The sequence below is a fragment of the Manacus vitellinus genome, unplaced genomic scaffold, assembly GCF_001715985.3.
Source record: "Manacus vitellinus isolate BGI_N305 unplaced genomic scaffold, ASM171598v3 scaffold_24_pilon, whole genome shotgun sequence".
NCBI lineage: Eukaryota > Metazoa > Chordata > Aves > Passeriformes > Pipridae > Manacus > Manacus vitellinus.
Genome location: NW_021939798.1, coordinates 12,153,349 through 12,163,819, shown reverse-complemented (window position 1 = coordinate 12,163,819; position 10,471 = coordinate 12,153,349).

Here is a 10,471-nt window from a genome sequence, read left to right as displayed (position 1 = left end):
GCCTATTTTCTGGGGAGGGAGAAGGGATACACCGAGCATAGACATTGGGAGCTGGCTCTCCCATGAGTCTGAGCACCAGCCCCATTCAGCCACCCAACTTCTCTGCCTCAGCAATTCCTCTCTGCTCCTCCCCAGGTGACAGACACGGCACTGCCTGACCCAGACACAGGCACATTAGCTGTGCTCCAGTGTCTCCAGCTGGATGGAGACACCGTGTCTGCTGCAGGACCCTCTGCAGCACCAGACCTTGTTATCCTGCAGGTCTGCGCTCAAGAAATTAAAATGAGCCATAAAATGACAAGTGAAGTGAAATAAGGAATATAAGAGGGGGAATGTAAATGGTGGCATTGGCAAGTGTACAGCACCCAGGCCAGCACAGGCCTGAGGAGGGGACATGAGATGGGGACACGGCTCTTGTGCACAGGGGCCCTGGGGGTTCCTGCCCCCTCTCCCAGGAGGGTGAGGTCCCTGCTCACTCTATGGAGCCACAAGGGGTTCAGAGCCCTTGAACAAGATGTGGTACTCCCAGCCCTGCAGAACCCCCCAGGTTTGCACAAAGCCCCCAGATCCACGGGCAGCCCCCGCTCCGAAGGACACAGGGAGGAATAAGCAGCCACAGAGTTAATGAGCAGACACAGACTCCCCACCAAGGGCTGAAATGAGCCAGTACCTGGAGGCAGCACACACCTGGGTGACCTACATACCACTGCTGATGGAATATTTAACAGCTCTTTCCAATGGGTTGGGCACAAAGAACCTCACAGCTCTTGCAGGCAGTGAAGTCTCCATCTCTGCTGGCCTCAGATCTCAGAGGGGTTTACAGGAACAGACAGAGGCTGAGCAGGGAGAACAGGAGTGGGAGCTACACTCCTGCCCTGGGATCTTGGCCAGATGCTCACCAGCATCCCAAATATTCATACAGCTCCCACAGCGAGGGGCTCACAGCCCTGAGCAGGGCACCGGGATGCTGCTTTGGCTGCATCCCATCTAAGGCCAGTGACATCCCCCTGCCCAGAGCTGCCCAGGCACTCCACCCCTGGCTGCTGCACGGGAAGCATCAGGGATGCTCCAGAGCCACCTGCACCACGGGCTGGTCCCAGGTGGAGGAGCTGGCTCTGGGTGTGCTACACCTACAGCTCCTGTCCCAGCCCAGAGCAGCCTCCCAGGGGAAGGGACCCTGGAACAGCCCCGAGCCAAGGGAGGGGGGCCAGCTCCCTGTGAACTGCCCTTAAAAATGTTTCCATAACACTTCATAGTCAACCTGCAGTACCACCTCCAGTAATTAACAGCTACATTTTAATTAAACATTGATTAGCAACTAATTAGTCTAATGATTAGTCACCTGAAGGAGACAAAGCAAAATACTGGGGCTGCCAAGATAGGAGCTGGAGAAGGCAAATGATGAAAGATGAGAGGGAGCTGAAATTCTTCCTCTGCTTCCCTCTGGGCCAAACGTTTCTTCATGGTTTGGTCCTTTACAGATGAAGCTTCGAGGTGAATTTTCCTAATTGTGGCAATTCTGTCAGAGTCTCAGGTGAGTGATGGGGAGGAGACTGAGCTATTTCATCTTTCCCATCAGATCTCAGCCTGTTAATGCAGACAAAGGGCCTCTTCCTGCCCGAGGAGACTCAGTCTGTCACCTTAACAAAGTCAGGGAGGACTTTTGTGCCTTCAGAGCTGCAGCATCCCGAGGAGATCCCTGTGGAGTGCAGGCAGCCACTGGGCAGCAGCAGTGTGTCCCCTGCCAGTGGCCACTGCAACCCCTTGGACCCTGCCATCGCTCTGTTTCTCCCAGTCAGACCCACTTTGTTGTCTCCTGCCTGTTGGAGGGGTCTCCCAGCACTCTGCTCCCCCTCCCCACAAAGCTGCCCTGAGACGTGCTGGGCTCTGTCAGACCCAGCTGACGGGGGCTGTGCAGGGCTCTGGGATGGAGGAGGACGCAGCAGGAAAAGCCAGAGCCCTTGGTGGCAGCTGGCAGGGCACAGCACAGGAGGTCCCAACCTCCCCTCGAGGGATGCAGGCTGGTGACCTGCTCCCTCTCCCCGCCCGTGGTCCCATCCTGATGCAAACACCTCACCTGGGCACGTGCTGCTGCACTGCACTGAGTGCCACGGGTCTGGTCCCTGTGCCCACCCCGCCCCAGTACCTCGGCAGTGGCACCTCCAGGTACCTGCTGAGCCCCCACCCCGAGCCCTCCCGCAGGACCCAACTCACAGCAAATACACCCTCACACCACTTCGCCCGGCGCAGCCACAGCTCTGCACTCACAGGGAGCTGGATAGTTGGGCCAGGGCCCGAAAAGCAGCTTCCCCACATGCCAAGGACTCGAGTTCAGCCCCGTCCTCCAGAACGGGCTCTGCGGTGACGCTCCCACGGCCCCGGCTGTGCCCGGAGCTGCCCCCGCACCCCCACGCACCCACCAGGCTGTGCTGGATGGGGATGTTTATTATTTCGCTGGTCCCTTTTGTGAGATAATCCTATTTGCCTCCATCACTTATGCCTCAGAGAATCACTCTGGCTGAGGGTTATGAAAGCACTTACAGCAGCGCTCCCCTGGCGCTCTGCAGCTCCTGCCCCCCCGGCTGCTCTCCCCGAGCATCCCCGCACTGCCCGGCGGCTCTGCAGCCCCTTCCCTCCTCTTCCCTCCCCCCTCAAGGGCCTTCACCTTTCCAGCCTCTTTGGGTCTTCCCCCTCCCCACCTTTTCTTTCCATCTTCCCCCCCTGCTCACTCCTGGTTCCTCTCTGGGGTTTCACAGGAAGGGGAAGCAATAATGGCTGGGGTGTGTAGGGAGGTTGTGCCAAGCCTGCACTGAACTGGACCCATCTGGGAAGGGCTGGGAAGGGTTGGGAGGCCATGGCACAGCAGTGCTGCCCAAGGAGCACATTGGCATCGCTCACACTGCCCAGGCACAGGAAAATCCCCCTGGGAGGTCACCCAAAGGCAGAGGCCAGGCAGGATGGGGTGGGCCAGGCTCAGCAGGGAACAGTGGAATTCAGGAGCCATCTGTCTGTCTGTGGGTAGCTGCAGGACACACAGCCCAGCCCAGCTCAGCCAGGGGGACCTGAGCAGGAGCCCCCGAGCCCTGGGGGAGTGCCAGGACCTACAGGGGGGGGGTGGGAAGGGTTAAACAGAACCCTCATCCCCTGCCTGGGCTGAAGAACATTGATTGTACGTTGATCCCTTCACACATCTCCTCACACTGGGATCGGTACAATCAATGGGGTCAGGTCAGGGAGAGGCAGCTGAGTGGATACTGATACCTTCTTCCTCCTCCTCATGCTGGGAATGGCACCTGCTGGGAAGCCCCTGCAGCTCCCACACCAGCTTCCTTGGGATTCCCTGCAATGGGGCTTCTCAGTCCCCTCTGAGCAGGGGAGGAGAGAGAGACCAGCAGCATCGGGCAGGGGCTGCTCCAGGCAGGGAGGATGGGGCTGGGCTGCCTGCAGGCACTGCTGCTGCTGGTCATAGCCTTCTCACGAACTGGGAGACCCAGGAACAGCTGGGAGATGACCAGCCATGCTGGGAAGAGTCCCTGGTTCCCCTGTCCTGCTCACGCTGACCCAGAGAACCCAGCTCCATCCAGCTCCCACGCCAGAGCCTCATCCAGCTGAAGGCGTGAGCTCTGGCAGCAGCAGAGGCAGCAGCTCTGGCTGTGGCTGTTTCATGCTTCTACAAAGCAATCTGCTCCTTGGGCTCCTCTGTTCCTCCCTCTTATGCAACTGCACAAAATGTAGAGGAAAACAATCCCCTGGATGCTAATTTATCCGAGGAGCTCGAGCAGCTTTGCACAAGGCGGCAGTTTTAGCAGGAAAAAAACAAAGGGAACAGCCATGTCTGAAAGGCTGCTCCTGATATCTGCCCTGCCTTCCAGGGATCCTGCCCTGCCTTCCAGGGATCCTGCGCCACTTCCTGGGATCCTGCCCTGCCCAGCTCCCCACAGGGGTCCCTGCCCACATCCCTACCTCCTGCATCTGCCACTGCCTGCATCCCTGCCTCCTGCTTCCATCTCTCCTGCCTCTTGTCCCCATCCCTGCCTCCATCCCTCTCTGCCAGATGGGCAGGGCTCTGGTTCTGCTCACCCACTCAGAGAAGCAAACTGGGGGTGGTGGGAGCAGTGGGATCCAACATAAAACCATCCCCCTGCTCCAGAGCTTTGAGTGCTCCGAGGTGACAACCCCCAGGGATGTGTGGGGAGATCCCAGCAGCCAGCCTGACCTCAGCACTGCTGCCAGGCTGGCACGGGGCTGCCCACACGAGCTGGGGTGCCCGTGGGAGCTGACCTGTGAGGTACCTCAGGGGTACCTCTGCTGCTGTGCCCCCCAGGCACAGCCCAAGCCCCCACTGCCCCTCACCTCCAGCTGCTCTCCGTGCACGGGGACCTCTGGCAATTACAGGTTCTGTGGTACAAACCAGGCTTTGACAGCAGCCCAGGCAGGGGGATTGATTTCTTGCTTTATTTTAAGTGCAGCTAATCTAATAGGTAATTTATTTAAATTGATAGGGCAGAGAGAAATTATGTTTTCTCTCATCTCCAAAAGGATTCCACCGTGTCAGGTGACCCGGGTGAGCTGCAGAGCTGGGCTGGGGGTCCCGATGCCTCCCAATAACTGCCTTGATCAGCTTGTCATATTTTTCAATTCATTACAGCCATTTTAGCAAACCACTATGGATTTTTTGTTAAAACAGCTCTTGCTGTGTTAGCTGTGTGTGAGCTGGTACCTGCCTTAACCACTCACAGTAAAGCTTTCCCTCCAGGAAGGGGTCAGGGCTCCCTACAGACCCCCAACTGAGCAGGGAGAGGGGGTGAAGGGTCCCCCAGTGCAGGCAGCCCAGCCCAGGGGTTCATCCTACCACCAGAGCCTGTTCCTGGCCACAGCCTGTCATTAAAGCCTTTCTGGGATGTGCTGTGGGATGCTCAGAGCCACCAGCCACTTGCACATCAGAGCAGCAAGGGCAGAGAGCACACCCAGGCTGAGTGTGTGGCTCTAACACCTTTGGGAATCCCCTTTAGTGCTCTCCATGGTTGAGCTGGGGCACAAGGTGCTGCTCAGTGTCTCATGTTGGCTGCAGGTGGTCCCACCGCTGCCACTGCGGCTGCACTGAGCTCTGTAGATCTGATGGTGTGATAAGGGGCATCAGAAATGCAACTTGTTGCCTATTTCCCAGAGTAATTAATTTCATCTGTATTGAACAAATGACATAATTTGAGGATTTCTGGGTTATGGATTAACTAAAGACCAGATGAGAGCATCCTCATTGGCTCTGAGATTAATTAACAGCATGAGGTGAAGCAAGCTCTCTCCTCTCCCTTGGCTGCTGCAATTTTAATCCACCTGCCTGGCCCTGCACTGTCCTGCCCTGGGCAGCAGCACTACCATTGATCGGGGCACAGGAGCTCTAGCCAGCACTCCTTCCACACCAGGACACTGGGGGATGCCAGGGAATAAAGCCACATCTTATGTTTCCTCAAGGCTTCTTGCTCCCCTGCCCAGGTGAGCAGTCCATGATCTATCTCCTACCTGCCTTGCTCCATCTCCTCCTCCCGGGGCACAGACTCAGGCCAAGGATCTCCCCACACACACCTTCAGCCTCACTGAAAATTTTCTGTGTGGGGCCAGGCAACAGGGCTGGCGTTTATTCATGAGCCAGGCGTTTATTTAATGTGCCTTGCGACGCAGGATCAAAGATCCAGAGCAGCACCTAATTAATTATTTTCCCCTTCTTCTGTACCATCCCCTCACTGAGCGCTGAGGCCCCGAATGGAAAAGCTCCCTTCCAATGACTCTGCATAATGAGATGGATTTGGACTCCAGCAAATTTGTTCAGTTTTATGGAGTATTATATGAAAATGCTGTGAAATTAAGTTCTGTCTTTGCTATCACGCCATGGCCATCAGGGCGCTTTTATGTACGGCGCTGAGACTAAAAGATGGGAAAGGGAGTCCTTGCTGCAGTAATGTGGCGACCGGGGAGAGGGAGGAGCCGTGCAATGAGGATGACATGGTGCAGGGTTAGACTGGGGAGATAATGAAGGAAACAAGAAAGAGATGCAGATGAAGAAGGCTGCAAGCAAAGAGCCTGGAACTGGAGCGGCGGCAGCCAGGAGGCTCCGGCAGTGGGGGGGGGCAGGCACGATGGGGAGGACGAGGAGCGATTCCTTCTCCCACTTTTCCCTCTGTAAAGGGCTCCAGCAGCCCCACTTGTGGCATGAGGAGGCAAACGCCACCATCCTGGGGACACAGCAGAAACCCCAAGGGAGGCTGACCCTTGTCCGGCACATCCCTGACTGGCCTCAGTCCTGCTGCCCCAGCAGCTGCCTTCCCATGCCAGCTCCTTCTCTCTCTGCAGATCCCATTTTGTTCTTTCTCCCCCCTCATCTCTTCCCACCCCCAGCCTTCCGCCCCCTCCTCTCCTCATCAGCCCTGCTCCCCCACATCTACCCCAGAGTGAGCTATTTTTTCCCTTGGCAACTTTATAACCCATCTTCTTGCCTGACAGCAATTAAGTAATGCTTCACTCCCAATCCCATGGCCATAAGCATTGGGAAAGGAAAATGTTAGAAAGAAGCAAACAATCAGATCTGCACACAGATGCACACACACGTGTACAGACAGACGGGGACAAACGCAGGGACAGGGGGAAGCTGGTGGGGACGGCTGAGCCCCTTCTGGGTTGAGAGGCTGGAGACCTCCTCGCACAGGCCACAGCCCCCTGAAATGTGTGGTGGAGGAGAGAGGTTTCCATAACACATGGGAAGGTGAGCAGCATCACCCATCCCCATAGCCCCTGTGCCCAAGGCTGGCTCTCTGGCTGCTGCCCTCCCCCTGCCCCAGCACTGCCCCTCGCAGCTCCAGCACTCAGGAAAAATGAAATGGCAAAAAAGCCCACCAAAAGAAAAAGAGGCAGCTCATCCCCCCGCTGTGATGGATGGGATTTTTTGGTGCCTGACAGGCCCTGAGCCTCTGGGGACCAGCACTGATAAATCACACCTTTCAGTTTGCTGTGAACATCTTCACTTTCCCGGGCTGGCCAGCGGCTGACACGGCACCGGCACAGCACCGGCACAGCACCGGCACCCCCAGAGGTGCCACCTCCTGAGAGCTGCTCCTGCCCCGACTCTGCTGTGTGGACCACTGAGCCGAGGGGGTTCAGCAGACACACTTCCTAATTTCCATGACAGCTGGCATGGGGTGTTGGCTGGTTTGGGGGTGCCAGAACGTGCCCATTGGGCACTGAGCCGGATCAGCCCCTCCGGTGGAGCCACCGGCGATGCCCATGCCCAGGTCTCTGCTGGCCCTGCACCCAGGGGCAATGGGCTGGAGCCCCATGAACCACTGCTGGCGGGGCTGCCCAGCTGGGGAAGCACCAGGACTGGGGCTGCTTCCCACACTGTGGGAGCTCAGGAAGCTGCTGTCCTTCCTCACCCACCACAGGACATGCTCTGTGTGCTGGGGGAAGGGTGTGGAGAGCCCGGGGTGCTGGAAGCACTGCCTGCAGCTGGGACAGGATGGGAAGGGGACATGGCCCAGACCTTGGTGATGGTGCCAGGGAAGCCCACGGAGGAGCCACACCAGGTGCTCCATCCCACACTGCTGCCCCAGGACAGGGGATGGGCAATACTGGTGCAGAAGCAAACGCAGCTTGACTAAAACAAGCTCCTTCCCATCCCTGGAGGAGCTGAAGCACAAACTAAGAAGAAACAAGTGACCAGTCAGCAAGAGAGCACAAAATCCGGGTGATTACTGAAAAGCTCTGGACATGGCTGTGAATCCCACGGCTGCCAACAGCATCCCCAAGCTATTAAGAGAAAAATCAAGATGTGGACAGAATTAGATTGGCCATAGGTGAAAAATGGCTCAATTATTTCTAGTGCCAGAACCACAGAAGGACATTTCCCTCTGTTCCTGAACCACAACCTCCCACTAATTAGCAGAGCTCGCGGAGAGAAAAATGCTCCGAGCTGCAGAACGAGCCACAGTGATGGACCCAACGCTCCGTGGGCATTTGTATGTGCTGTGTGAGCAGGGAGGGAGCACCGTGCGGCAGAATTCCACAGCCTGGGTGGGATCAGGCCAGCTGTAGGAGGTGTGAGAGGTGATTCTTGCCCTCTGGGAGGGCAGGAGCAGAGCCAGGCTCCATGGTGACAAGGACTGTCCTGGCTCTGGAGAGGGATACCCTGATCCCACCGCTGGCTGCACCAATGCCAACTCCTTTCCCTGCTCAGACCATGGCCCAGTGTCCTTGCCTGTGTGGATGCCACGGCACGGGGGTAACACCCTGCGGGAGCAGAGGAATTGCAGGAAGAAACAGGGATCCCTGACGCTGGAATCAAGAATTCCTGAACCTGCAGAGGCACTGAATGGGATGGAGGAGCAGGGCTGGCCTGCGAGGGCACAGCTCCGAGCAGAATCCAGCCCAGCACGGGGCTCTGTGGGGCCAGGCTGGAGGGCAGAGATAACCGCAGACACCGGCTCCCCAGCCTCTCCGCTCCTTTTTGCAGGGATCTTTTAAAACTACCGATGCATAAAACCAAAAAAAAAGTTACCAGGAGGCCCTGCCCCCTCCCTGCCAAAGTTCGGAACATGCTGTCATCAAGAAAAATGATGCTGGCAAGAGAGAAACCCGCTGGGGTTGCTGGCAATTTCCCAGGCTCCAGCCCCAATGAGTGTTTATCAATAATTTCAGGATCTGGCTGTCGCGGGCGCTGACGGCAGCGCGGGCAGGGAGGGCGCGGGCAGGCGGGTGTCGGCACAGCCCCGGGCGGGAGCGCTGGGAAGGGAAATCAATTAACGGCTCCGCAGGAGCGGGGATTTGCCGGCATTACAGGGAAAGGGCCGTTCGCTCGCCTGTAACAGGGAAACGCTTAGACCGCGCTTGGTGACACAGAGGCACGTCCCAAGGCGGGGTGAGCCGACAACACGGCCAGCCCAGCCCCAGGCAGGGCCAGGGATGCTCACAGCTGATTCCTACGGGAGAGCAGCAGTACTGCGTGTGCTGAGCTGTGTCAGCCTGGCCCCAGCTGCAGGTCAGAGCTCCCCAGCTCCTGCCCACCATCTGTGGAGCCACACTCAACCCCCGGGTACACTCTTCCACCCAGGATGGGATGGGAGGCCAGGCTGGCAGCGGGTGAAGGCGTCCCAGCTCAGGCTCCCAGGACCTGCCTGAGTTCCTCTCACCACTCTGCCCAAGCCCTCCCTGTGCCAGGCCTGGCATTCCCTGACCACTGCTAATACATCCATCCTCTGTGAGCTGCTCTAACTGCAGCAGGGCCCCAAATTGCCCTGGGGTGCCCAACTCCACGTGTGACAAAGACAATCCCGCTTTTATTTAGGTTTTAAACCTGTTCCCTGATTGTTTCACTTCATGCCACCTCTTTATGGGAACTAGTAAATATCCATTTCCTATTGCTTTAAACCACTCCTGAATTTAAAGAACACTATCCTCAATCATCTCTATTATCTGTCTTCTAACCAAGAGAGTCTCAGTTTATTATGTCCTACTCACACAAAGCTACTCGTGCCTTTGTTCAGCCCTGTCATCCTTCTCTTTACTTTCTTAGTTCAAGTCCCTCCTGTCTGTGACTGGGCCACCAAACCCACTCAGTGCTGGCACTGGGGCACAGCCCAGAGCACTCCAGCACATGCTGCCACCCGCTTCCTTTTGGTCTCTTCCCTAATAACGACTAACAAGCTATTTGCCTGATCTGACTGACACAGGCTCAGAGATGGCATTTTCACTGAACTACCCACAGCGCTGTGAGGTCTCTTTTCCTGAGTAGGAATATGAAATTAAAGGTCAGTGTCATGGCTTTGTGTGTTCTCATTGGTGTTACTTGATTTGGAAACCTTCACCAGCCACTCACACTGGAGCTGTGGCTCCCATGAGTGTGGAGAATTTCACAGAGGGCACAGACCCAGCCTGGCACCCTCTGTGAGAAGAGTCCCCCAGAACCCAAGCACCAGTCCACGGCAGGAACAGCTGGGAATGTGCCTTCATATGTGGTGAGAACATGCTCATCAGCCAACCCTCACACACATCTACTTCTAAGAACACCTTCTCTCCCTGGCTTTCTCAAGCTCCCAAAATTCCATATCCTGTTCCTTAGGAGATGGCAAGGACTGCCCATCCTGGTGCCTGCAGCAAGACACGTCCCTGGCACCTCATGGGATGGGACACATCCCTTGGCACCCCGTGCCCCAGGCTGACCTCCCCAGAACCAGCCACTTCCCTGCTGGAAGGAATTTTGTTTTGAGCATTTGTCCCAGCATCCTAGTAGGGATCAGACTGGGAGTGCTCATTCCTGCACTGCCTCTGAAAAGCTTCAGCTGTCCCTTCTGAAAGGAACATTTATTAATATTAATACTCTGCATCATGTCAGATCTTCTCCTGTATTTCTGCTCCCTCCCCAAGCACCTTCCCTGCCTGTCCTGCTCCCAGCAATTCCACAGGCAGGGCCTGTGCTGCTGGGTGT